Consider the following 27,542-nt stretch of genomic DNA (forward strand, 5'->3'; position numbering starts at 1 on the left):
ATTTTTCATAGCATATTCAATATAATAAAGGCACAAGTAGCATAATAATGACCTCACTATACGCAATACTCATTTACATAAGAAGATAAAATATTTTTATTGCAGCATAATAAGCTTATATATTTCTTCACCTGCTGCCCAATTACATAAAAGTAAATTGGGCAGAGAGAGGAAAGGGGAAATAACCTGAAGAAGCCCATAACATGAAGAAATAAGCCACACTGAAATACATAATTAAGTCTATAAAATGGATTTATCATCCACCAGAAAGATGGTGCTCAAGAACATGCAACGCATTCCTTTCAGAGTCTTGGTGTATCTCAATATTTTAACATGTCTACTGATTTTCCTTCTTAACCCATTTCTGGTAAGTTAGTAAATTTGTTTACTCATTTACAAAGTAAGAAGAATGCAAATGACAGTTCAACACACCTGGGAGCAAAGAATCCAGGGGCATGTCTATGACAACATCAACAGCCCATGACCAGGGCAAAAATGGCTCTATGTTTACCAGATTTACAATATACACGCAGGGTTTAAGACTGGATTGCAGTTCAAGCAACTTTTCCTCTGTGCTTCACATATGATTAAATCAAAATGGACAGAAAGGCTGGAATCCAACCAATACACAAATATAAGTATCTCTTTACAGCTCTGCAAAAAGAAGGGATATGAACACTTGGACATTACAGAAGCACTGCAGCACCATCTTAGACAACACACAGGCTGAAAACTCTCTTCATAGCTCTTATATTAAGTAGGTGTGGGTAGAATACCAAGATGGCTTCATGTACTTTTGATGTCCACATAAGAAGTCATAAAGTGAGCCTAAAAACAGAAATCAAAACCCAACAAGTTCTAGGCCTTAGGGCTTCATCTAAAGCTTCTTCATCAAGTTTAATTAACAATAGCTTCCCTATTTCTGCTGACTGCCTGAAATGATGATTCAGACGTGCAAGCTTTTGCACTGCAAGTCAGTTAACCTCAGTGGAATGTTAACTCTAAGCAAGTGATGACAATGTCAGCTCCACTGTCCATCACTTCTGCAACAGGATGGGGAGAGAATGGAAACACTTTTCATACCAGCTGCCATGTACAAAGCATTTATCTCCCTGCATAACCCTATTAAAAACACTTGGCTGCTTCACCAAACCTAGAGGGTTTCATGGATGCAGTGAGTCCATATGCATGACATGGTGTACACCATAACAAGTGGAAATCATCTCTCCCTACATTAATGCAATACTACAGGTGCAACAAGTTACAAAAGAATAAAAAGATACCTGGTTATTAAAAAAAGATGAGGCCCAAGAGATACTGGGGTTTCACATAACAAATAGACCACTGAAATGCTAGGAAACATCCTTCATATGTATACTTTTAGGAAAATCTTCAAAGGCCCAGACTTATTAAATCAGTGCTAGCTAAAGGAAGCAGCAGCAAGATGTAAGCCTTGGTTGCTATAAGCCTTGCTCCTCTCATGTCAGGAAAAGCCAGTCAGAACGAACAGCCAAAGAGAAGCTTTCACACTGCATGAATGTCCTACTGCTCAATTTATTTCTGGCCACAAAGGACTACTGAAATCAAAACCACGTAACGTGCTCAGAGAAGCAGAGAAGAGTACAAATAGGCTGCAAGAACATATTTTTAAAAGGATTAGAGGGAACGTGTACATTAATGAACACTAAATATAGCACAGTTCTCTCACTCTTCTATTGCATTATTCATTACATGTACTCAAGAAGTTGCAACTGTGCTGAAGTCTGTTGACCAAACAAGAGCTCTATGTGTGTGAAAGGTAACTTGAGATAATCTCAGGGCAGCACAGTAGGCACAGTACTATTACACAAAACCAGCAATGGCATTACATACACAAATTCTCACTGATGCTCACAGGATGGAAACTAAGGACCATGACTCCAACATGTTTCCTTTTAACAGTAATTTCACATGAAATTGGCAGAAAGAAAAAATTGATGTGCTGAAATACTAAGAAAGCCCAACATTGCTGAAAAGCAATGTTTGCAGTACAGCAAAAAAGCATGGAAAAATCTGTCTCTGCCTTGCTGAACCAAGTACATCTGCAGTGAAAAAATCTCCATTCTCAAAGCCCTCTACAATCTTCACAACAAGCACGAGGTAATCTGCTTTGCCTAAAGTTGCTTTTAAGGTTTAACAACATATATTTTACCACCTTTGACTTGAAATTAATTCAGCAGTAATGCAGAAAAGACTGAAGATGGCATCTAATAACCAAGTCACGTTCCACCAATTAAAAAATTATTTCAAGCTGAGAAACCAGTTTCTTACAGCAGCTCCTTACAGAGATTCAGACATGAAGTCTGGGCATGACCATTTAATACAGTCTGATTTATGTACAGACCACATAATATTACATGAGCTTGCAGAGAGCTCTATGACATCTCTCCTTTAAAAACATCCAATTAATTTTTTAAATACTTGTGAGATAAATCTAAAAAAAAAACAAACCAAACAAAAACCAGCAGATACCTTTTTTCTTCACATTTGCTTAAAAAAAGGGGAAAAATCTTACTTCTCCTGAGTTATTAAAAGATCTATTAAATGTGACTTCAAATTAAAAACATGGATCTTAGCTCAAAAGTGTGAAAAAAAATCTGTAGAAATACACTTGCATATTTATATATTTTATATTTGCATGCTTATATAACAAATGTATTTGTACTGCTACATTAAGTCAATATTATTTTAAACACTCCTAGTGTTACTACTTTTAGAATTGTTAAATACTGAACACAGAAAAAGATTATCCCTCATGTTTGTTCAGATTCCTTAATTAATTTAATTGAGGATGTATCCCTTCAGGCAGCAGCTTTCCTTGGATATTACAAGAAGTATCTTTTTTGGAGGGTATTTTCAGTGATTTCTTAAAGCAAACACTAGTGAGTATTTCCTGACAGCAAATTTCAGAATTTCCCCTGCAGAGGAAATCCCTGTGCAGAGACCTGCCCACTGCCAGTAACTGATAAACAGCAGAGAGCTCCAGGACAGATGTCTGTCCTACTGCAGAGCAAACAGTGACAAACCTTTTCCAAGTGGTGATGACTAGATATGGACTGACATCCTCAGTTTACATCTTAGACAGGGTAAAACAGGTGTTTTAAATCAGCATCTGCAAGGACAGCAAGTACTGACTAGGCCTATCCCAGAAAACACATTTTTAGAAATTATTACTAGACCACTGACCCCATTAGAAACTGTTACTCTGAAAATAGCTTTTTCAGGCAAGAATGTTTGGATCCACATACAGCAAACTGTAACATAACTTGAAGTTTTGAATTAATTGAGAACTTTGATACTTTTAGCCTTGTTTTTTGCTTGGCTTCTCAGCTGCTTTTTTGAAGCATCATGTGAAAGTCTGCATGAGTGTAGGAGGGAAATAAAATCTGGTGGAAGACTAGTCTGTCACAGCTCGATAAAAATAAAAACACCCTGGCACAGAAGAGATAATAATCAAGCATCACCCCTGTGAACAAAGGATGCAGGGGAAGTACAAAAGCAACTCTTGCCACCCAGCAGCCCTCGTCACTGCGTGACCATACTCCCTGTGGCTACTGAGATCAGCAGAAAAACACTTCTAGGAGCTGTGCTGAGGAGCACAGTCAGAGTCCTACAACTTTCAAGCACTGTCATTAGAAAAGGGGAGGAAAGAAAAGAAGTCTCCTGAAGGCCTTTCCTGGAAAGATGATAACTTTCCTGAAAGGTTCACTGGCAGTAATTCACTGATGGGGAGACTCAGTAAATGACAAATCTCTCCAGTACGGGTATCTGGAGAGGAGTTGAGCCTGTATTTAAAAAAAAACCCAACAAACCAAGGTTTTATACATTGAAGATTTAAATTAATATTTGTTCAGTTGGCATGTGAAAAACAATAAAAATACAAATTTAATGCAAAGATGAAATAGCTATTGCATTTAATTACACTAATTAAAAAAAAAAGCCCTACAAGCTTGGCTTGCAAGTCTGCCAAGAGGATACTATATGTCAAGCTGTTCAATAATATAAAACTCTTTGTAGCAGATATAAAATATATGTACTCTAGGAAAAATATAAATATAGTTGAGATATGTAACATAAAGAAAGAAAATTATTGTTGCTTTTCCTACATCACCAACTTTGTTTCTGTTTCTGCACATACTCCCTGTTTAATACATCAGAGGCTACTGGCATGCAGGTGATGTCCAACAGAAGAGAGAAGGCTGGCACTGGGCACCCTGGCTTCAGCTCCACACGTTACAAGTTAACATCTGAATGAGACTGGGCTGCTTTCTTTAAACTAGCCCAAGGGGTTTGTTGTTTCTCCTTCCACTCTCATTTATGGCTCTTCTCAGCTTACCCTTCCTTTCAGCTCCACTGCATCATTGCTCCAAGCCACTGTCCCAAACTTCTGCCCTTATGCCAACACAAATCTTTGTCAGGCTCTTTGGTGAGCAAAGTTAGTTTACTAAAATGTGTGAAAATGACACCATTTTGTTGACTTCTCTTTCTGTCTCTCTAACAAACCAAACATGCACTTGAAAAGGATATTACCACAAAGCAAGGGAAAAAGAAGCACACACAAAACTACAGGGAGAGGGAAATTTGGACAGTGGGAGGAAGAAGACCTCAGTTTCAGCAGCTGTCAGTAAGGTTTTCATTCAGACCACAGCTTCCTGTGAAACCATGTTCTAAACATGACCTCTTCCAATTTAGAGATGGCAAGAGAATATCCATATATAGACAGATTAAAGGCAAAGCAAGACTCTGGGCTAGAACAAAAATAGTTTATAACTTATTTTTCTAATGATAAATTGCCAGTGCAGCCAAGGACATGCACGAAGAGCAACACGGGCAGAGGAAGACGTGAAGATGGGCAAAATGTGAGGGCACAGCAATACCTTGGAAGCTGCTGCCTGATAAAGAATTTATAAAGATAAACAGGACAAAGAATGATCAGAGTGAAATACTTTCACTGTTGTGGAGTTTGGAGGCTTCCTTCTTTTAACTTGTTTTTTTCAGAAGCATGCTGCTGGCACACAAAAAATGTGGTATAATTTGAGCATAGATTAGTCCAAGTAATGTAAATTCCTAACAAGATTAGCTAAGGAAGTTTTGCATTAGTTTCCTACATCTGCTTCATTCTTTTGTACAGCTTTTAAAATCCCTATTGAATTGTTTTAGGGATATTAAGCAACATACAGACTAATTTCAATAGGATTTGAAATTTACTTTTAAAAAATTAATTTACTTCATTATTATTTGTTTTGAGAATTCTTTCTAAATCATACCCACCCTCATTTTACAATGGTAAAGCAGTTTCAAAAACTTACTTGATGAAATACAAGATAAAAATCACTCTTCTGACAATTTGCTTCATTTTAAATTCAGGAAATCTGGAGTGTTGCAAGCATATGAAGACTATGGAGAACAGAACAGTTGTCAAACAAGGCAGAATGACAACAGGAACAGGAGCAATAGCAGCAATAGCCAGAATACTACCTCCTCATCATCTTAATAATCTCAGATATGCCTTCATCAGAAAGACATATTTATTGAATGGATTCAGATGAGAACTACTGTAAGTTTATTCTCTATTTTACAGTATTAGATGCATCTTATTTTTTCAATACTTGCTATATTTCTTGGGGCTAACTCCATTTAAAATTATTTCTAATTGAAAATAATTTTTTAGTGGAAACACATATAAACTAGTAGTGACTCCAGCATGTAATGAAGTATCCTAGCCTCTACCAGCACATAGAAATGACTACTTAACACAGAGAGGATTAATATGATGAAATCCCACAGATTACTGAACCAGCATGATCCTTAAACCTAACAAGGTAAGTGCTTTATAGGTTCTCTCCAACCTATTACAAAATAAAATTAGCTTAACATTGCCCTGAACAGCAAAAGCTCAACAACTGGTCTTCAAAGTTTCATGCAGAAACTGGATGCAGTTTGGCCTTTAAAGCTGCTCAAACCCATGAGGGATTACGAAGAATGAGAGACTTCAGAGACCTCTCTTCTCTGGCTCAAACCTGCAAGCATTCAATGGAACTCCTTACAGCACTGACTCCATTCAATTGTAATGCATTACCATTGAAATAAGACTTACACTGGTTCAATTTGGATGTAGGAGTTCGGATGAAGCAAAGCAAGCACTGTTGATTAGGATATTGTAGAAGATAACCACAAATTCTCTCCTACAAGTAAAGATCTCAAGGGTTTAATGCAGCAGATACACAACAATCAAAGTAACAGCCTTGCATGACCTCCCAGTTTTTATTGCTATGTGAATTAACTCTAACGATCCGCTGTCAAACTTCAAAGCTGGAATAAATAAAATGCATCTGCATGCAAAATGAACCTGTCTGCAAAACAGATGTGATTACTGAAGCTCCTACAAGGGCAATTATATTTTACTTTGTTCCAGAGATAAGGAACATCTCTGTTTTACAAAACACTATTTAAAAAACTATGATTCCATCACCTGTTGGCCAGAAATTTCCAAGCAAGGTAGTAAGAAAATGGGGAATATCTAGCAAACTGGTGGATACATCGAATGCCTGACTTATGAAAAGTCAATGCAAGTATAAAATATCCTCAAAAGAGAAACTTAGAAAAGGCATAGCTTCCAAACATGCAGCAAATTGAAGTCTTGCTTTATTGCTATTTCCATTCCCTGACTAATTACTTACTTGAAAAACTAAAAATATATCTGCACTTAAATTTTCCAGTTTTGCATACAGTGTAAGGTTTGGTTTTCACAGTGTAAGACAGCACCAATCAATGAATTCCACTAAATACAGAAACTTGTAATTTCTTTTAAACAGCCCATATAGAACACCTTCTTTCCTGTTGTGCTTCATATTGCTTCCTTACTACTTCTTATTATTTCCTGTCATGTGATTTTATAACTAAAGCATCAGGTTAATCCCAAGTACTAATGAATTGAAATGAAAACTGGGACAAAACAAGCGGAAATGCCTCACGCCACAACTAAGTCCCTAAAGGAGTGTGAGCTTCAAGATGATTTTTCACGGCATCCTCTGGAAACTGCAGCACACACAAATAAGCTGCTGCCAGTTATTGACTCTGAGCTTTCAGTGAGCCATAGCTTGTTTTCACCCTCCCCAATCTATAACGTCTAAAGGCGAGATGTAAAGCCTAGCTCTTGCTAAAGGCAAAGGCCTGTCAATGCAATCCCCGCCTCTGGCCACGTTCCACTGTCACTTACCCTGTATGGCACAAATGAGCTGCCTAATGATGAGCTAAAACAGAAGAATTGTTTTTCATCTGTTCCCTTTTCTGAAAAGAACCAAAACCACTAAATTCAAAAAAAACCAAGACCACCAAACTCAAGAACTCCCAAAAACATTAATCTTCTGTTTGATCAATTTCCTAAGCAATTTAATTCACTGTGCAATTAATGAGTGCCAGAGAACAGGTTGGAACAATCAGAGGGCAGGATGAAGTTCAACTGTGATTTCTAGATCCATTCAGTTGCTTTGTGGAAATCCCACCCATAATCATAATCTTAGGAATAGTGGATCCAGTGTCTTATTGCCATGATTTAACCTAGCAGATGCCTAAATACCACACAGCTGCTCATTTATCCCAGATTATTATTTTTTTTACTCTTCTTTCCTCTGCAGTTCTCTGTATTACAAGTCTTTTGTATAGAACACACAAATGAACTTTCATCTAAAATACAGGAAAAAATATTTACATCTTAACTGCTCAGTGAAAGCCACTATAATAAAAGCCTTTGAATATTCATTGAAAAGCAGACACAGCACTTCCTAGGGATCCTTTACTTATAAAAATGGAGAACTGATAATGCTACCCACCCTACATATCAAAAGTATATATCACATTGTTATAAATAGAGCAACTGGGAACATAAAGCGAGAAGGAGGAGGATAAAACCAAGAGAGATCAACCTCCTCTTCTCAAAAGAAGCAGAGCTGAGCAATGCAGCAACTTGATCATAAAAAGACTCAAGAGGCTTGTTTGTAGTAACTTCACTGCCCTGGGTCTCCACAAGTGCTGGAGGAGTTTTACCTGAAATGGCATCCCTTGCTTTCTCCTGCTGCCCCCTCACAGTCTCATGGGAATCTCTGGTCCCACACTGAGCACTCATTGGAGAGGCAGACTGGCACACTGCAGGCTACTTCAGACTAAGAAAAAACCCCAACAACTAATTTGCACTCATGATTCCAAAGCAGTGCCAGATCTCCATATCTAAAAATGGGTCAATTTAAATATATCAACTTGCAAAAACCAGCTTGAGGCAAATCATTTATTTCATAGAAAAAATAAAGCACACAGTGCTTCATCTACACAGAGAGCATCACCACTACAAATATTTGGATTAGCAATATAATTGAAACAACTAGGAATAGCCTTTTACTGTTTTGCCTTAGAACTGAGACTTGGGTGCAAGTCACAAAAGACAAGGCATGAAAAGTTTAAGAAATAGACTACAATGAAAGATTGCTTCTGAATCACCAGAGTTTAGCAATGCCATAGCAGTCACCTGCAGGGATGTGCGCAGAGAAGACTGCAGTGTTTGAGTAATGCAACACTTTCGTCTGAGTATTTCCTTTTTTTGGAAGACATTTAAATGCTCTTTCTATACTTCTATGTTAAATACTTATAAAACCTAGATAAGCATGGTCAAATTGAAAATCAGTGGCTTTATCATATCATACTTTTCTCTGTACTTCCATAAACACATCACCAAGGGGCACTTTCCTCTTGGGAAAGGCCATTGACTGAAATTATTAATTTCATATTCTCTTCCTGAACATTTCTATAATTCATCCAAAGTTATTTTTACCATACATCAATGCTGTATCAAATTAGGTGATTAATAATTATTAATTCTGTATTAAATAAAGGTGATTAAATCACCCATTTAAATAAGAAAAAACATATTCCAGCATATTTTCTCTTAAGTCAGTGACCACAAAAATACAGATCACAGAAAAGTACAATGAAGTTACCACAGAAATGTTACTTCAAAAATTAAAAATTAAGCTTGAAAATCATCCCTGTGAATGGTTTAAAGTTGAGGTTATCACAGAAGATTGTGTAGCAAGTGCAACAACAAAAAATTTCCACATTTAAAATAATAATGCTCTTCACACAAATGTCACTTAAGAACTATAGTTACTTTCCAGTTACATGAGGTACAGTAACCAAATACTTTGACTGCCAATGCATAAACCAGATCTGAATGTAAAATGAACAAAGACATGCCCAGTTTTTACAGTTTCTTAAAAATATTTTATTCAAAATTCCCACTCAGTTTTAATTTTTTGCCATATGCAAATTTCCTTTACTACTGTTTCATTGAGATTTTCAAGCCTTTTCCCAACTAATATGAAATTTTGTCCAGTAATTACCACAACTCGTAATTTTAATGTGAACCAAAATAGGATTTTAGAGAACACCCTGTGTTTGTTAATCTCCCCTGCCTCATCTCTTCAGGCAGGGTAGATTAACAAACACAGGGTGTTACTGCTATCCTTCTTTGAAAGTATAATTTATTCTTCAGTTTAACATCTATCTATTTTTGTCAGACTGCCAAAACTCCTAAAAATTGTCACAAGAAGGTGAAGCAAAGAAAAGGTCTTTGTTACATCCACTGTGACTATAAATTTCAAATCCTTTTCTTCTTCTAACATTTCGATTATGCAACTTGCTAGCACCTGCATATGACACGATCCCCACTGAAGGATTACTTTTTTTGCCATATTTACACAGACACCAGCAGACAGCTTTGCAAGTGGAATGATGTGAATTCTCTCCCTAAGGCAAACCAGTCATGAAAATCAGGGAAAAGCTCAGTAACTTCATTGTTCCCAGAATATACTCTCTGGAATTGCAACACAAGATTTATTCTCCATCTTTCCACTGTCAAACATGTTCTGCTGTCCACCTTCCAGTTTCAGATGCTGACATAAAAACCATTCCCACAGTCACTCTCAACCATGCAAATACCACACCAACTCTTGCTCTTTGGCACTTTTACATAAACAGGAAACCAGCGGGGCATGAAGCTAAATAGAAATGGAAATCTTCTGAATACCTAAAACAATTGCACAGAAGCTAAAATAAAGCAAAGATTGCAATTGGCTGTACAAAATGACATCACATTACAGCCTACATCACTGCAGTGCACCATCTGTAAATGTACATCAGCAATGTGCAACCTGTTTCACTGAGTCCTCCAAGCATTGATATCATGAGCTCCACCTTTCGCCCTGGTGTTTTCTGTCTTTAACAAGTTGTGCTGCTTTGGCAAGTCCCTCAGACTCCCTCCTGCCTGAGGAGCTGCCCAGGCCCTTTTGTCAAATCTGAATGCACACCTTCTTCATGCTACAGCACCAGAGGGGAGCTGCAGATTTTACACCCCACCATGTCCCAATTTATCTGAGGATATTCGCAACAAAATTTAAAGAGAAGCTGCTACCCTGGGTTAATCAGTGCCTCCATACACAGCAACACAAACAGACCATAACCAGGAGGAAGATCCAAAGTTTGGTAACATTCTACAGCTTCTTCTAACGTGTCTTCTGATTACATCCCTTCTCCATGGCAAAGCTTGCCTTTTTCAGGTTGGCAGAACATACTACAGCCAAAAACATGAGCTACATGGAACTAAGAAGCTGCTTATGTCACTTCAAATAGCTACACTAAATGAAAGGATAAATGCCCAATGTGTTGCTCCTCCTTCCTTTCTGTGTCCCTTACATGATAACAAAGCTCAGGAGTTTTCAGGCTCGTGCCCAATTTCTGAATAGTTTTTCTATGAAAAGGTGCAACATAATGGAGATTTATAACATTTTCTGTCTGCAAGTGCTCAGAAAGGAGCAACCTGGGTGCATCTTACTCCTAGCTCTAAAAATTACACTAAAGCTCACAGTGAATAAGTGACAGAGCAAAGTGTACACCCAACACTGCAGCAGAGTAAGCAATTTCTATTTACAAATAAAGGACAGACCAGGAGCACAAGCTCGTGTTTCTTCACAGGTATACAAAACCCCTTTTTCCTAGACCATTTCCATTCTTTTCTCATATTTGACAGTTTGTCGGACACATTTTTGTTCTGTCCATGAAGTCAAAGCTTACAAGTCTACAGAAGATTCTAATGAGATTTTGCTGAATGGATGAAACAAGAAGCGAAGACTACACATCTTATAAAAACAAGACATTATCCTAAACCACACTCTAATCCAGAGAGAAACTTTTATTTCCAATTTATGTTAATTAAAATGCTAAACATTACATTTTTGTCCTAAACTGCAATACAACATGAATAACCTCGATGTCCCAAATACATACTAACAACCTTGCTTAAAACATGCAGAATACTAGGGCTGGAGGGAAATAGAAGCAAACATGCAGGAGCTATGAGTGCAATTATCCTATTCAGAAAAGCTACAGACCTTAAAAGAGCAAACAGCATGGCAAATACCAAGTTGCCAGTACAGCTGTATTCATTCTCCCAAAAGATTTTTAATGCAACTACTCCTGAATTAAAATTCATAGCCACAAATTCATATGAGCCCTATTACTGCTGTCTGAATCCTCACTAACACTGAGAAATACCAAGAGCTCTCTGCAATTTTTCAGTCTGTCAGAATGGTAAAGAGCTATTAAAATGTAACAGTCCACATCTGCCAACACAGAGCCAGTGCCAGGCTTGTGTTTCAGGCTCATGTACTACTCAAAGGGTATGATCATCTCACTGTGAGCATCCTCAGGACAGCACAAATCTCCCTCTTTGAACATGAACACATTCTGCTGCTTCTCAACAGCAGTGATAATTATTCATAACATCTTCAGCTGTATTCTGTTCTGGAACCTAAAAAAAAAGTAACACTTGTTCTGAAGTCTGTCCTACCCTAGGGTAAGTTCCAGAAAAAGGACAGGATTTAGGGACATGATTAACACTGATTGTAACAGAACCTAGTGCCAAAATGAATCCAGTCTTTGAGAGAGTTTTATTCATTTGTACTTTATTAACCCCCTCTCTCTTGTTCATGGAAACATAGATACAATTGACAAAAGTAATTGAAAAATCTGTAGGCACACCACCCTTGAAAAAAACCTCTCAAGGTATTTCTCATATGGTACTGAAGAACTAAATTAAATATTAAGTTTCTATTCCAAGGTAATCAGCAAAAGTAAGCAGAGGGCAAACAAAGGCCCTGGTAGCATTACTGGCCAGAAGCAGTCTATTAGAATCAAACTGGTACAGGGAAGTGTCTAGATGACAAAATAAGTACTGAAAATATTTTTGAAATATATGGTGCAAACCTCCCAGTTGTTAATATGCTACATTACAACCATCTCTCTTTTGTATATGACATTATAATATTCATACTAAAATTAGCTAAAAATATATAAGCATTTCAAAACAACAAAAAGCATTCTTTATTTTTTTTGAACGACTCTGCAGTCAGATGCTTGTAGCTTAGCCAACCCTGTGCAGCTGCTTCGACACCATGCCAATGCCTTCACTTCCTCAGCCTTCCTATCCTTAGGAAACAATCTCTGGAGACCTAATGAGTATTGCACAAACAATACTGTATCTTCCAACTGCTGCTAAATGAAAAATCCATCTTTGCTTCTTTTGTTTCTTTTGAAGGACACTGAATGGATGCATAGGACTTCATTTTTGGTTGATGAAATAATATTTTATTTTCTTTCAAAAAGGAGACAGATCAGCCTAAGAGAGGCCCATTACAATAGAGGTCAGAGGCAGTTCAGTGGATGGGGCAGGAGAGCAGGGATCAGTTAAGCTGGCTTCCTGGATCAGCCAGCATTCTGTTGCGTGACCTTGTGCAAAGGCAATTCACCACACTCTGATCCCTCTCCTTTTTTGGAACATACACCTACCCAGGACACATTCAAGACAAAATTATGTCTCAAATCCTGTATAACTACAAAAATTCCCCTGGTTATTTATTTTTATTGGGGGATTTTTTTGCTGCCAGTGAACCTTGATGATGGTCTTGGATGCTACTGTACAAAAATACTGCCTAAGCAGCAAGCAAATCAGCTGGAATCTCTAGGTAATACTGAAATACAAATAATTACTAACAGGAAACACTGCTTGGCTTACACAATACAACAGGGGAAGAAAAAGGAGGAGGACTTAAAATAGAAACTCCATATGTTACTAAGCTGATTATTAGTTGGCTCATTAAAAAAATACTATGGTTACAAAAAAATTAAGAAAATGTATCAATCCAAAAGTGTTCCAGCTTCTCCTAAAAAGAAAAGGTGTTTGTCCTTTATACATTTTAATCTTGCTTTATAAAATTATACAATTCAGCTTCAAACAAAACCTTTACTGGTTTTCAAATCTATTTAATAGGAACCTGATGCTGACAGACACCTTAGGAAGTTTCTTTCCAAGTATGGGCAGCACATCTTTGTCAGTATTTTAGACAATAACTCTAAGGACATTACTTCAAAGTTCTGGGGGGGTAAAAAGTTTCTAGAGATATGTAAATTGTCTTTTTTTTCTATAGAGTGAATGATATTGAGGAAAAAAAGCATGTTCCAAGAAAGTAATTTCATTCAAAAAAAGCCCTAGACTTTATGAATTTCAGGATCTGAGCCTCGAAGCAATCAGATATTATCTATTTGCTACTGTCAGGAATAACAGTAGTCCACAGTCATTTCCTCCACCACCAACATGCTGAGAGTAACTTTTTGTTGAGAGTCCAAATGAAGCTCCTCTTCCTCTCAACCAGATTAGTCATTTCCACTCCTGCCTTGTGCTGACACAATGTTCCAGGGAGTAAGTGCAAGAGTGAGAAGTTAAACGGCTGATTGTTTGTTTTTAAAATCGCTGGTTTTCATTGTTTAGAGTTGTCTGTGACTTACGGTGATTGGTAATAAAGAGATGATCACCAGCTTTCAAAAATGTGAAATAATATTCAGTTAAACTGTAAACACAGCTACAAGAGAGAAAAGCTTTGAAATATTTTCAGGGAAAAATCAGACACCTCCATTTAATGTAAGGCACAGCATAGGATTGACTCCAGCAAATTAAGTACTATGTAGTAATATTGAACTTGAAAGGAAAGCAACAGACATTCAGAGATAATATGAATAGGTGCTATTAAGCTATACTTGCAGCCCATTATAAATGAGATGACTGATCAAAGAAATAAGCCAAAGCACATAAAAATCCCTAGCCCTTTCAACATTTTTCTCTCAAACTCCACAGAATTTCACAGACAAAACATTTTTGAAACAGAAATTCCAATTCTACTCAGTCTCTACAAAACACTTATCTAAGTTAAAATAAGTTGTCATCTGCAGAGATATGAACTATATTTACAAAGCTAATTCTATCATTACCATCATAGCAACAAGGGAAGCTTTGCTCCTTTCTCTTGTTGTTGACTTTGTTATACAGCAGTTCTCTGAATCCTAGATAATGAGAAAAGTGTTGGTATTATACTTGATATAAGATTTGTTTAATTTGCAACTTCCTCTTGTGTCAGGCAAAAATATTAGCTGTATGATTTTATTTAGTAGAACTGGAATCTTCTTGGGATAGAACAACAGTTACATTGTTAGTGTTGATATATATTTTCCAGACTACAACATATAATTAGTGATAATACTTCAATAACTGTATGATTTCTAGGCTTAAGTAAATTATAAAATAATCCAATGATTCCATGGGTAAAAAACCTCCTACACTGTCTAACTTCCCTTATTTTTCACTTTCTTTCTTTAAATCCTGAATACAGACATCAGGCATTTTGCACCTTCTGCTTGCAAGAAAAGCACATCTCCACATCAGTCTCTCCAGCATTTACTGTTAGAAATCTCTGCTTAAGAAACTGGGCAAATCTGTATTTGTTCCCAATGCCTGTATGAGTTGATTACATGAACTCTAGCAAACACAGAATGAATCACATGAACCTAATCCAAAAGCCAAATGCTCAGTGCCATCTCTAAGATGACACAAACACCTCTAAATTGGGAAAGGATTAACACTGGAGCAGGACTACAAATGGACTCAGTAGTGGTGCTTACTGACCATTTGAGCTGGGAAGCACCAAAAACCCTTCCTACAAAACAGCTTTCCTTAGTTCACAGCCCTCTCCTGTGAGCAAATTAATCCCTGTTGTCAGTTTTGAAGAGTCCTCAGTGTTGGCTGTTCCTCCACCCACCATGCACATTAGCTATGGGACATGGGGAGCAGCCATAAAGCAGCACCATGTGTTCACAGTGAAATTAAACTTTTAAAAGATGGCTGCCCAGAGATGCATCCTGAGAAACAGTTCTTATAAATAAAAATGCAACCAATTTTTTTATTCCTACTTAGCTGATAAGCCTATCTCAGCATCTGACAAATACTTCAGTGCTCCAACACTGCAGACTCCAGACAGAGGACAATTCCCTCTGCTCAGCAGCGAAACAGCTACTGAGACTACACCTGAGAGATTCTTTATACAGAAGGATGTTGTAACTCAGTGGTTTCAATTATCTTAAACTGGCAGGAAAGAGCTATATTCCAGTGCTATAAACCTATAATAAAACAGAAAAGAATAATTTTTGGGGGAAAGGCATTTTCAATGCAGCACTGACTGAATAACTTCATTTTTGTTCCTTTCAGTACTGCTTCCTTTCCAACAAAAGCAAATTTTGAGTGACAGGAAAGTACATTTCCCTCTCTGCCCTGCAGCTCACTCTGTGACTGTGCAATCAATGGCAAAGTCTGAAATGGGAAAAAAGAAACCTACCAAAACCCAACAGTGAATGATGAATGCCATACAAAAATATATGTCCTTGCATGGCCTGGAGCTTCAGAAAAGAAGAGAAAGATCCCTGAAGAAATACAAACACCCAAAAGACAGGCAATCCTTAGTTAACAAGGTTTTTTTCTTGAAAGTATTCATACTAACTACCTGCACACCACCACTACTGTTTTGTTAAGGGACACAATACTGAGTGAATTGGATCAACACAATGGCAATGGCCAGCAAGTGCCATCTTGTTGACAAAGTACAAAAATACACTTCTAAAAAATCATCATATAGTCAGACTTTCATGTGTTATACAGGTGACACTTAAGGCTAGATTTGTGCATTATTTCAACCAGCAACACTTCTTGTGGCACTTTTTTTTTTCACTTGGTCTAACAAAGCAGAATGGAAAGACACTATCAACAGCACTTGAATTTAATCATGTCTCATTCACACTCAGAGTTGCATCATCTTAATTAAAGGCAGGACTGTAAGCAAGTGGAAGCAGCTTTATACTTTATAAGTAAATCACCCAATCCACTTTAGGTTAATTTATGTGTTATTCTACTCACCAAAGCAAAGATGTCTAACAAAGGCATTAGGAAGGAAATACAGACTCTTCCTGTGTGTATAAGCTTTAACTTAAAGCTTATAACATGTTTTGGCATGAAGTCAGCACCCAGATTTTGGATCTTGGAGTTCCAAAGAGTAATGGAGTTTTGGCTTCCACACCCATGTGAAAGCTGGGTAGACACAGACAGAGCATAGGATTAAAGAATTCTCCAGCTACAAGGACAGCAGAGGAATCAATATGGATGGGAGTTGTAGTCACTACAGGAAAGTTCATGAAAGAACTGAACCTGAAGGACTCTTTCAGGAGAGGTCAGAAGAATAATAACAGACATTTGCATGTGAATATATGAAGCCTGGAAGATACAACGTGAAAAATTAGAAATAATGATAATGATAATCCAGAAAACTGAATAAAGCAGCATATTAAACCAGAAATGAAGTAGGAAGTTTTTTTAACAAGTCTAAGAAAGTAGTTCTATGTTACCATATGAACAGCAAGCAACAAATAAAAGATGAAGATTTTGAAACCAATTCTGACAAGAACTCTGAATTTGCCTTAATGACCATAAAAAGTGCTTTAGAACACGCTTTGAAAGACCAAACTGATGAAAGTAAACAAAGCACAATGAAAGTCTCATCTCCCACTATTATTATTTCCATATTTACTGATAACTAAGGTGAACTAATAATACTTACAAAGAAATTCCTGCTTGTCCTATCCAGACACACATTGCCTAATTCAAGGTCCCACACCCTTTGCAAAAATACCTGCACAGTGACCCAAACCCTTATTCTACTCCAGATGGCCAAAAACCTCTACCTCATCTAAATCATAACAAGAGCTTACAAAACCATTAAAAGAAATGATAAGGAATAGAGAGGAATTTCTGGAGAACACAGTCCATTGCATTTGCCAATGCAATCACATTTTTACCCTAGTTGCTTTGGCAATTTAGGGTATTTTTTACCCTAAATTACCCTACTTACCCACACGTAAGTCAAAAAGCCAACATAAAGTGGTTGACCCTCTATTTGACAGCCTGCTTCAATTATTTTTTTCTCAAATTAGTAAACTTTTTAAAAGCAGATTACTGATCCTATATTACTACTACAGTAAACTACCCTAATTTATTAAAAGGGCTGGTATGAAGCAACTTTGTTGTAAGAAAACACATGAATTAGCTTCACTGAAAACAGCTGTTTGAATCCAATTGTCAAAGAAAAAGAAAAATACATGTTTTTCAAAAAAAAAAAAAAAAAGAAAAAATATAAATTCAGTCATACACAAAATAAACCAAGGCACACACAATAGTCAATCAATCTACAGATAACAAAGTGATGGATCCTGCAAATTACCCCCAAGCAAACAACTGGAAGTCTGTATCTTGGATCTATAGCAAATAAAGTGACTTACGGAAAGTTTACGCTTGATTACAGTTATTCAAATTTACACTTTTTTCCTAAAAGCTAAAAATATATTCTTGATGAACTCCTGAAAACCTGGGAAAAGCTCGCTTATATGAAATAATAATCTTCTTAATAATGATTAACTTGTATAAAAATAGTAAAATTCTGTCTTTAAGAAACTTTTAATAATAATGTTAAAGCTGCACATTTAAAGACTTTTAGCCAAAAGAATTATCCTCATCTAAATTGTTTAATTTATAGGAAACCAATACTAATCCTTAGATTAAGAGAGGCATATGATTAAAAAAAAGATCAACCAGGAGCTGAGGCAGAAAATTATGTTAACATTTTGTACTGAAAGCTTCACAAGAAAGGATTAGTGTGGTTTGTAAGAAACTAATTCAGAGTATTTATAAGTTACAATAGGCATATTGATAAAATATTATGCAAAATATGAAGCTAAAAAGTCCAACTTCAGTAAAAGGAATCTTAAGTGACTGTAATGTGCAAGTGGGAAAAGATGTTTTAAAGGTGAGGTCTAAAATCTGCAAGTCCTAAAAAAAACCCCATGAGGCAGAGATCAAGGAAATCTGATCCCTTGCAGAGCAGCTTTGGTAGGACAGACCAGCAATGCGGTTTTGAAATGTGCAAAATTAGAACTTTAATGTAGGGTGTATTTAGAAAATGACTGCCCTGTAGCACGAAAAAGCAGAGAGATGACAGACAAAGGTAGAACTCTTCGTGACAGGAGGAGTCAATTAGTCCTGCTCTGCCCACAGCCCTGCACTGCCAGTCCTGCTGCCCACCCTGTGCCAGCCTCCCGGGGAGCCGGCCCAGCTCCTCTGCAGCAGAAGGGATGGCAAGGGCATGGCAAAGGGCACGGCTGAGGGCATGGCTGAGGGCACGGCTGATGTTAGGAACAGAAAAGCTGCCCATTTTTTAAAAAGGTTGCAGAGTTCACAGGTTGGGCCAGTTGCTGCCAGGGTGGAGTTCTAACTGTTGCAATCACCTGTCCTTTTCGTTAACTGCCTGTCGCTGATGGTTGAGAATTCCCCATTTTGTCCAGTGGCACCCTGCTGCTTCCGGGAGGATGGCACCCAGGCGGTGAAGAGGAGGGGACATCGGGGTTGGCATGCAAATGACATCGGAGCCAGCATGCAAAAGGAAGAAGCCCCTCACCAAAAACAACGAACCAACACGAAAGTGACAGATCGAAGCGATGTCTAGACGTGAGGAACAGAATCCAGTATCCGCTATGACCCTTTTCACCCCTCACCCTAACCTAAAAGATGTCGGCTGGACAGAGGACCCTGAATGTCAACCCAAGAAACCGGGAATCTCCTGGTGCTCTGGTGAGGACGGAGCCCCCAGCCAGCCCACAGAGCAGCGGACACAGCTGCACTCTTCCTCCTCCGTGCCACTCCTGGATGCAGCGGCGGCGTGAGGGCGGCCCGTCGGTTCTCCCCAGCCGAGCCGATTTTTAACAAAGGCATTAAAAGGAGAAAGATCTCCTGCCCTGTCTCTTTCAGCTGAGGGCACGGCCGAGGCGCTTCCAGCTGCAGCAGCTACTGCAGGACATCCCAGCCTAGTCCGTGGAGCACCGGGACCGGACCATGAGAGAGGAAAGTGCCATAGGCACAGCGGCGGGAGGGGATTAGGAAACTCATGGCTCTCTTCTGGTAACAGTAACCCGACACTGGGTTGTCTCAGCTGAAGAAACTGCTGCCTCACTCTTTGAAACAAACACTTGTATGTATTTCCCCCAAACTTCTGAAGTTTACTATTCTTTCGATACTTATTCTCACATCCAACCTTTGCCAAGGCTTTGCAAGGGTTTTTACAGCCACTCATTTTGATATTCTTTGGCTGAGCATGAAACTCATCCCCAGTAGACAGCCAACACAAACAGCATTTAAGGTCTTTTTTTTCGAGTACTACATTTGCTGTCTCACTCCTACTTGAAAAAATCCTGCTGTAATAGCAGCCACTATTGTAAAGCAGTAAGCCATTAAGTCATCATTTTGCCTCAATATTTCATTTTGCTTCCTCAAAACCACTTCAAAATGTTATTTTTAGTCATGGTATTGCTAAATACAACTACTAAAAGCTTAGAAAAAATGTTCATTATCAGTAACACTAATTTCACTCTCAGCACAACATTACATCATGCAGCTACCAAGGCAATCAGAAAAGCTGGCAGTCACACACCAGATACAGTAACAGGATACATCAAATACTCCACAACACATCATGTTAAATATAATCCAGACTTGAAGAGTTTTTTAGCTACAGAAACTTAAAATTAGTCTTCTATGAAAGCTTCCAAAGTTGACAGCCAAGGTTACAGGACCTCCAACTGAGATTAGGTACCTGAATTGTATATATGAAATTATAAGCATCTTGATTGCTCACCATAATAGCAAGCTTCCTATATAGCTTCCTAACATGTTTAAGTCCGTGTTTTCCTGGGCAAAACACAGAATTAAAGATGTTTTGCACTAAAATCCATCCCCTCATGCAGAGTCACAGAATTTATACAATTTCCATATTCTTCTGAAATAGCTGCACATGCAAATCTCACAACCCCTAGGAATTTGCTAGAATTGTCTTCGCATGTCCTGAACAAAAATAAGAATCTAATATCTTACACAAGTCTGTAGAGACACACATGCACACACCCTTACACATCTGAGTGCATACACACATACATGGTCCCAAGGAGCTTTGAAGTGCTTCCAGGGTAGCTGTATCTAGCCATGGAGCAATCCAAAATCTAATCTGAAGTTTTATCTCTGAAGAACAAAGACAGGTGAGAAAGGCATTAGCTAGTGCAGGGGAATTTGAGAAATCTGAGGAAGAAAAATGAAAAAAGGTTCAAAGCAAAGGCTTAGCACTAGCAGTGCCAGAGTCATGCTTTTTAAAAATCAACTGTAAAAAACTGACCTAAATGTCTACAAAGGGGGAATTTGACAATACACTGGAAAAATAATGTATTAAAAGTCAATAAAAAAGACCCTTGCCACTTCTAACATTAGCTAGGTGTAAGTCTGAACATCAGTGGGAGTCCATTCTGATAAGGGACCTTTACAGCTGTATCTTCACACTGTGGTACTATTAATCATAATCTATATGGTACTGTAAGGAATAAGAAATACATTTGACTTGAGGAAAGCTGGAAATTCTCTCCCAGGACATCTGATAAAGCAAGCTCACAAGAAGTATTTCTGACATTGTTTTCTCTGATCAGAACTATGCCAATTCAGCAATTGGTTTAAAACCAGCAAGTCTCTTGCAGAGCAGCACTGATACATGTAAAAGGAGGTAAAACTGACAGTGCAACTCCACAAATTGTAACAGTCACATTATTCCTTGGCCTAAAAAAATCCATTAAAAAGAAAATGTTCTATCATAAGGTAAGTCCTTCAAAAAAGCAAAAAATTAAATTTAGAATTGAATTATTTAAAAAAACAAATTCTGATTAGTGCACTTAAACCCATTTTAACTTTGCAACAGGAGTGATGCATTCCAGAACAAATCTCCTCGATTTCTTTGACCGTTTTTCAAAATGACACCAGGTTGTGAAGTAACCTTTTTTTTCTTGGCTAAAACATGTGCTATGAATCATCAAGAAAACCATTACACAGCACTTCTTGAACTCTGCTAATTCCTTTCAAAGAACAGCAGTTTTCATCTTTTCTGGAGCCACTTTCAGTAGGGTCAAGGCACTTCAAAACATCATTACAATTAAACCTGTTCTCTATTACACTCATACAGCAGTAGCACAGTAGCATATGACTGTAAATTCACAACTCCTCTGTAAAGCAGTTTTAAAGAAAAGGCCTTGCTAAATTTGTGCCAATCTTTTACTACAAGTATCAGCACTATACAGGAAGAACAAAATTGCCAGGCTGCACTCTAGATTATGAAAAACAGGAAAAAAATGGCACAGAATAGTACCCAGAAGATGAAACTGGATGCAGACAGATTAAATGGTTGACAAAACAGGCAAAATTCAAAACATTAATGCAACATCAGGCATTATTGAAAAACCAAACAGAAGCCACACTTTAATCTCTATAGAAAAATGAAATTTTTGTTCATTGTGATCATTGTCCTCAAAATGCTTGAAACTAAATCTTTTGCTGTTGAATTCACACTCTTTTCTGAAAGCTTCACATTTTTGTATTAACTGTATCAATAGCCTTAGATCAAGGAAGAGAGAACATTTCAAAAACCTTGTTACATGCTGGTTCTACTCAAAGAGCGAAAACAGTAAGGGAAGAATCTAAGATGTTCCTAAATGGCCTCTGCTCTCTGCCTGGATTATTTTACAGGAAATGTCTTTTAGAGGATTTTTTTTAATTCATGGCAATATTGCCTGCTGCCATCAAATACTTCCCTGCAAGATTTATATTAGCCTACCAATTATGCAGCAAGTGTTCCTTTGTCTGACAATGCACACTTACTGCTCCATGGTTGATGTTCCATCCCCAAAGTGTTCCTGGCCAGGCTGCGTGGGGCTTGGAGCAACCTGCTCTAGTGGAACAGGGCTGGGGATAGATGATCTCTAAGCTCTCTTCCAGTCCAAACAATTCAATCATTTTGTGACCTTTTTGTGTACTAAAAGCCACATCTTTGCTTTTAAAGAAAATAAAGTTATTCCTGGTACTTTTGCTTTGAAAAGAATATATTCTCTGCTACTACCTGCATCAATACTGATCAGAGATCATTAAACTCTTGGGGGAGTGGAGAAAAAAATTAGCAAAAGGGCAATAATATTGATTCTTCATATTAATCTCTTTGGAAATAGAATTTTCCAAGAGTACGTCACAGACATTTACAATATGCTACCAAATATTTTGCATCTTGACATACCTAATCCAGGGAAAGAAATCTTTGAAATACATTTCCTTTTCCTATGTCACAAGATGTTAACAAGTTTAAGAGCTGGAACTTGAAAAAAAAATACCAGGAAAACCATTCTGAGACAGAATGTGCTGAAAAATAAGGACAGGAAAGAGACATGGCAAAACTGAAGAGAGGTAGAAAATGTTTGAATAGAAAAATATTAACAAACAGGCTGATAAATACATTGCGTATTCTGACATTTCTGTTATGTAGAGCCTTCACAGAGAGCACAGCATGGTACAGCAGGAGGCCTGTGTGAGAGCTCCAGTTTAAATCCTCCCAACTCACAAATCTCCTGCTGGGAGATTTTTATCTGAAGAACTTAATTAACAGCAAGTTTAATATAGGGTCTCTAAAGTATACTGTTGGTTTTCATACAAAATAGCAAAACCAAAACAAGGCAGACATAAGCAGCAAAGGGCATGAATTCTGTTTGCCTCCCAAAATGTATGTGTTATCTCCCCCTTCCTTCCCACAGGGTGGAAGGGAGAGGTATGAGAAAACATCCAGCCCTGCTGAACAGAACATCCATCACAGAGCTGACCCACCCTGCTGCAGGAGGCTATCAGATACACTAGGTTCTTTCCTAAATACTCAAGTTTCTTTTTGGATGCCGAAGGGGTTATTTCTGGAATTATGAAAATTTTACAAATCTCTTCCCATGACCTTTCTGACATTCAAACTTTGATGAATAGCTCCCACACTAGATTGCTCATTCTGAGAAGAAAATTTCATGTTCCTTTTCCTTAGTAGCAGATAAATTATGGATTGTCCACAGCAATGATTTAAACACAGTTTACAAATACACTGGCATATCAGTCATTTGTTCTTAACCCCAGAACGCCTGACCTTTTTTCTGGCATGACATTTTTCTTTTCAACCTTACAATGGCCCTTGTCAAAATCAACTTTTAAAAGCTGTTCTGTCCCATATCTCACTCGTGTCATAGGTTCTGCAGGCTATTCCTAGTTATACAGCTTGGAACAGACACCGTGCCTAGAGACAAATCAAGCTGCAAAATCAAGCACTCCAAAGTCAGCAAATGTCAAAGTCATTGCCAGAAGCAATGGGCAAGATGCCTGGGAGCCTTGATCTGCCCTTGCCCTGTGTGCATGCATTATGGAGAGTTTTATTTATAGAATTATATCCTACCACCACCCACAAGGCTGCTCTCTGATTCAGTTAAAAAGAAGAATCAACACACATTTACTGAGCAACTACTCAGTACTTTGTTTTCTTCTCAGCATTTGAAATACAGTTTGAGACCTTCTCTACTGAACACTACTCAAGTTTTCGTAAAAAGGTGGACTCCTTAGTTTCCTGGTGTGGTATTCAATAAGGTACATCATTCAATCAACTAAGCATCTTACAAAACCCTGTCCCAAAAATACGCCCCTAAAACCTATAAAGCATTACCTCAAAATTTGAGATAGAAGAATTCAGAAAGGCAGAAAACATTCAAGGTTTGGGTGTCAAACTGAAGCCCTCAGCAGCATATCTTCCAGACTAGATGTACTTGCATAGTATTTTTATTATAGATAAAAGTAGAATTTTGTATTTACTTAACACAAAATTACCATTAATTCAATTGCACATGAGAGCTTTGAGCACTTTTCTTAGTTAAATTCTACATTCTTAAGTCAAACCAAAAAATCCCAGTAGTAGTGACTACAGAAATTCTGATTTTGTGGGAATCACCAAAAGAAACCTAGGAAAGGTAGGAATACTACCCAGATCTCAACACCATACTGAGCTCTACTCTACAATCAAATTCTAAAATAAAGTCAACAATATGGTTAGTAGTCCCAAGCTTCTCAAATAGATAAACTTGGCTGAAAAATGTAGGTCACCACTAAAAATAAGAGGATTACCTATGAAAGGCTGTAACTTTGTTACAGGGTAGGGGGAGGACACACAACATGACCAAAAGCAAACCATACAAGACAGAAAACTATGCTAATGCCTACCAAAACATCCATACTGAATGCAATTCTGCACTTTAATGCAGCAGCAGCCAGACAGCAACATAACGAAGGGAAAAGAAAATAGCACCATATTTGAAGGCCTATTAATACTATGTGGGTCAGATTCTAATAAGCCAAAACCTGGCTGAAAAGAACCCTCTCATAGGAGTCTGCAAAGCCATTAGGGATTTTGTCCATTGCCAAAATGCTTTTTCCCCCCATACAGTGTGGGAATTGATGAATACTAGGAACATGAACACCTGAGACAAAAAAAAAACAAAACAAAACAAAACAATACAAAACAAAAACAAACAAACAACCAACTTCCGTAGAATATTGCGAAAAAAAAGAATTATAGAATAATTATAAATCCAACTAGCACATGCTCAAGAATAAATATGAGAAGTTATTAAAATCTATGACAGATGTTTGTGCAATCCTATTCTGATAATGCTGTTTAATGAAAGCTCTGTACCACAAATTCAGAGCAAAGATAATTAATAAAAAGCTGAAATAATTGAATTACTATTAATTAATTTACAGAATTGTATTAAAATATTTGTACTAAATACAACCACAATAAAAACATTTGTATTCAAATCAATTTGTCATTTTTGTACTATATTCATATATCATATGCAAAAGACAAATGGCAAAGCAGAATTTCCAAACAAAAAAATTTATTAAATGGAATTAAGACAGAGTGTATGGACCTATTTATATAATGTGTACATATATGCATTCCTATTCTACAGGTACAGCTGTTAATCATGTTATCAACCTGAAAAGTCAGGATCAATTTCAAATCACTGCCATAATGCAGGGGTACCTTTTTTCCTACAAACAAGGAAGTAAAGCAACAATGACAGCAAGACTAGCACAAGAAATGGTGTCTTCTCACTCCCTTGACATCTTTAAATGAAGGTTTATACTTCTGGCAAATGCATTTTAGCTAAGCACAAACTGAAACTGCATTTTGGTCAGTTAAGTCAAAAGGTTCATTTTTAGGAGACCTGCATGAAACATAAAGACTTGTATGTAAAGGATGCCAGACTTGGCAATTTAATGGTCCCTTCTAGCCACAAACTCTATGAAGAATTCTCCCAAAGAAACCCATGTAATAAATACATTATTACAAGCAATTTAATCAAGCCCACACTCGTTACCCTAAGAGTTCATCACTATCCTCTTTGCCAGAGGTAAAGATCTCCTTCAGATGTGTTATTCACAGGGTAGAACAGCATCCTTAGGATGCTAAACATCCTCCTTCCTGATATTCAAATTCAATTTGGTATGTACTTGATCATATTTACTCCTCCATCTTCATCTCCCTCACAAATACTGATGTTCTATATAAAGAAGGTTAAATAAATTAGGAGAGCAGCTTTGGGTTGTTGTTGTTGTCTTGTTTAGTTTTTTCTTTTTAATTACATTCTCAATTAAAATAATTTCTGTCAGCAGGCAGCTTAATATAATATTCAAACCATGGCTATTTACCAAAACAGTAACTGTCTCTCACAGCTCCTAAAACAAAGTCAAGTTGCACTTAAAGGACACAATTGTACAGCAGTTTGGCAGCAAGCAAAAAAACCCTTGCTTGTATCTACAGATCTACATACAATTTTTGAAATATGGTTATTCTTGCTGTGATACATAGTTATCATATCAATATTTCTCAAAAGAGAACCTTACAGTTCTAAACAATAAAGTAATCATTTAAAGAAGAGTTCATCTAGTGATCACTATAAATAACTATCATGAGGCCTAAAAAGCATTTTAGAACCTGTGGCCAGGTTCTAAAATATATTTAAGGTGTCTCTGAATTTCTGCTGATTCTATCAGCAAGCCAGGTATTCAAGCATCTTTGTGCACCCAAGTCCACTTGTACAATAATTCCATAGAGATCAACTTTATTATGAGAAAGATGCAACAGTCTATTTTTGCTGTTATATAAAACCAAAATAAATAGCAGAATGATTTAAGAGACCATTTATTTTAAATAAAAAGCCTCATTAATACATCACAACCAGGAGTTTACATATCTGAAGTTACCAGAAAGACAGTCAATTATGCTAAAAATACATACAAGCATCCTGTTTAGGCCAAATGGATGACATGCGTTTGTTGAAAACAAACTCGCCAATTCCTCTGTCCTCTACAGAGCTCATTACCATTAAACCTAAGCAGCAGTGAAAAACAAGCAGAAGCATCTGTACAGCTTAGCTAACATTTAAATCAAATTTTAACTACATGTTATGCATGCAAGTTCAGAGGGTTCTCAAACTAAAAATGTGGCAGCTGAGAGGCATCTGTCTCTGTCAGACACACGAAAGCACAGGATGCAGCCAAAGCATCGCCTGTCTCTGAACTCCTGTACAGGGAAAAGACAGGTAACAGTGTAAATTCCAAAGAAACATTCTGTGACCATCAGCTGCAACAGTTCCTCTCTCTAGCTACAGATCCAGCCTTTGCAGCTGCTACAGAATCCCTCGGCCAAGTTGGGCAAACAATTACACAACTCTCTCACATATTTACTAATAATTTAGAGTATATACAAAACAACATCCAAAAGCAAACATAGATATTTTCATGAAAGAGGCCGATATAAACTATTATATGACTTACTGTTGGGATTGTAACCAATAGACTTAAAGTATCTCAGTGAAAAAAAGACACAATTTTGGGAAAAGACGTGATGAAAACCCAAACTGTTGCATTTGGCATGTTGTTTTCAACAGAGAAAACTAGAGTATATCCAAGACAGTAGCACTCTTTCACTTGTAATACATTTCATTGTGTGTGATCTGCACTTCTAGGATTTTGTGCACGTTCTCCTTCCACTCAGACTGTGATCACAGGCATAATTTGAGGGAGCATGCCA

The 27,542-nt window shown here is 37.4% G+C and overlaps 1 protein-coding gene across 4 annotated transcripts in view; it reads right to left on the reverse strand.

Moving 5' to 3' along the window:
• The window catches only part of ZDHHC14 (zinc finger DHHC-type palmitoyltransferase 14), a 93,868-nt gene that overhangs the window by 41,233 nt on the left and 25,093 nt on the right, over positions 1–27,542 (reverse strand). The gene's annotated exons all lie outside the window — the stretch shown is intronic.

The sequence above is a fragment of the Melozone crissalis genome, unplaced genomic scaffold (genome assembly GCF_028551555.1).
Source record: "Melozone crissalis strain CALT ecotype California unplaced genomic scaffold, PUWL_Pcris_2 ptg000027l_1, whole genome shotgun sequence".
NCBI classification, from domain to species: Eukaryota; Metazoa; Chordata; class Aves; order Passeriformes; family Passerellidae; genus Melozone; species Melozone crissalis.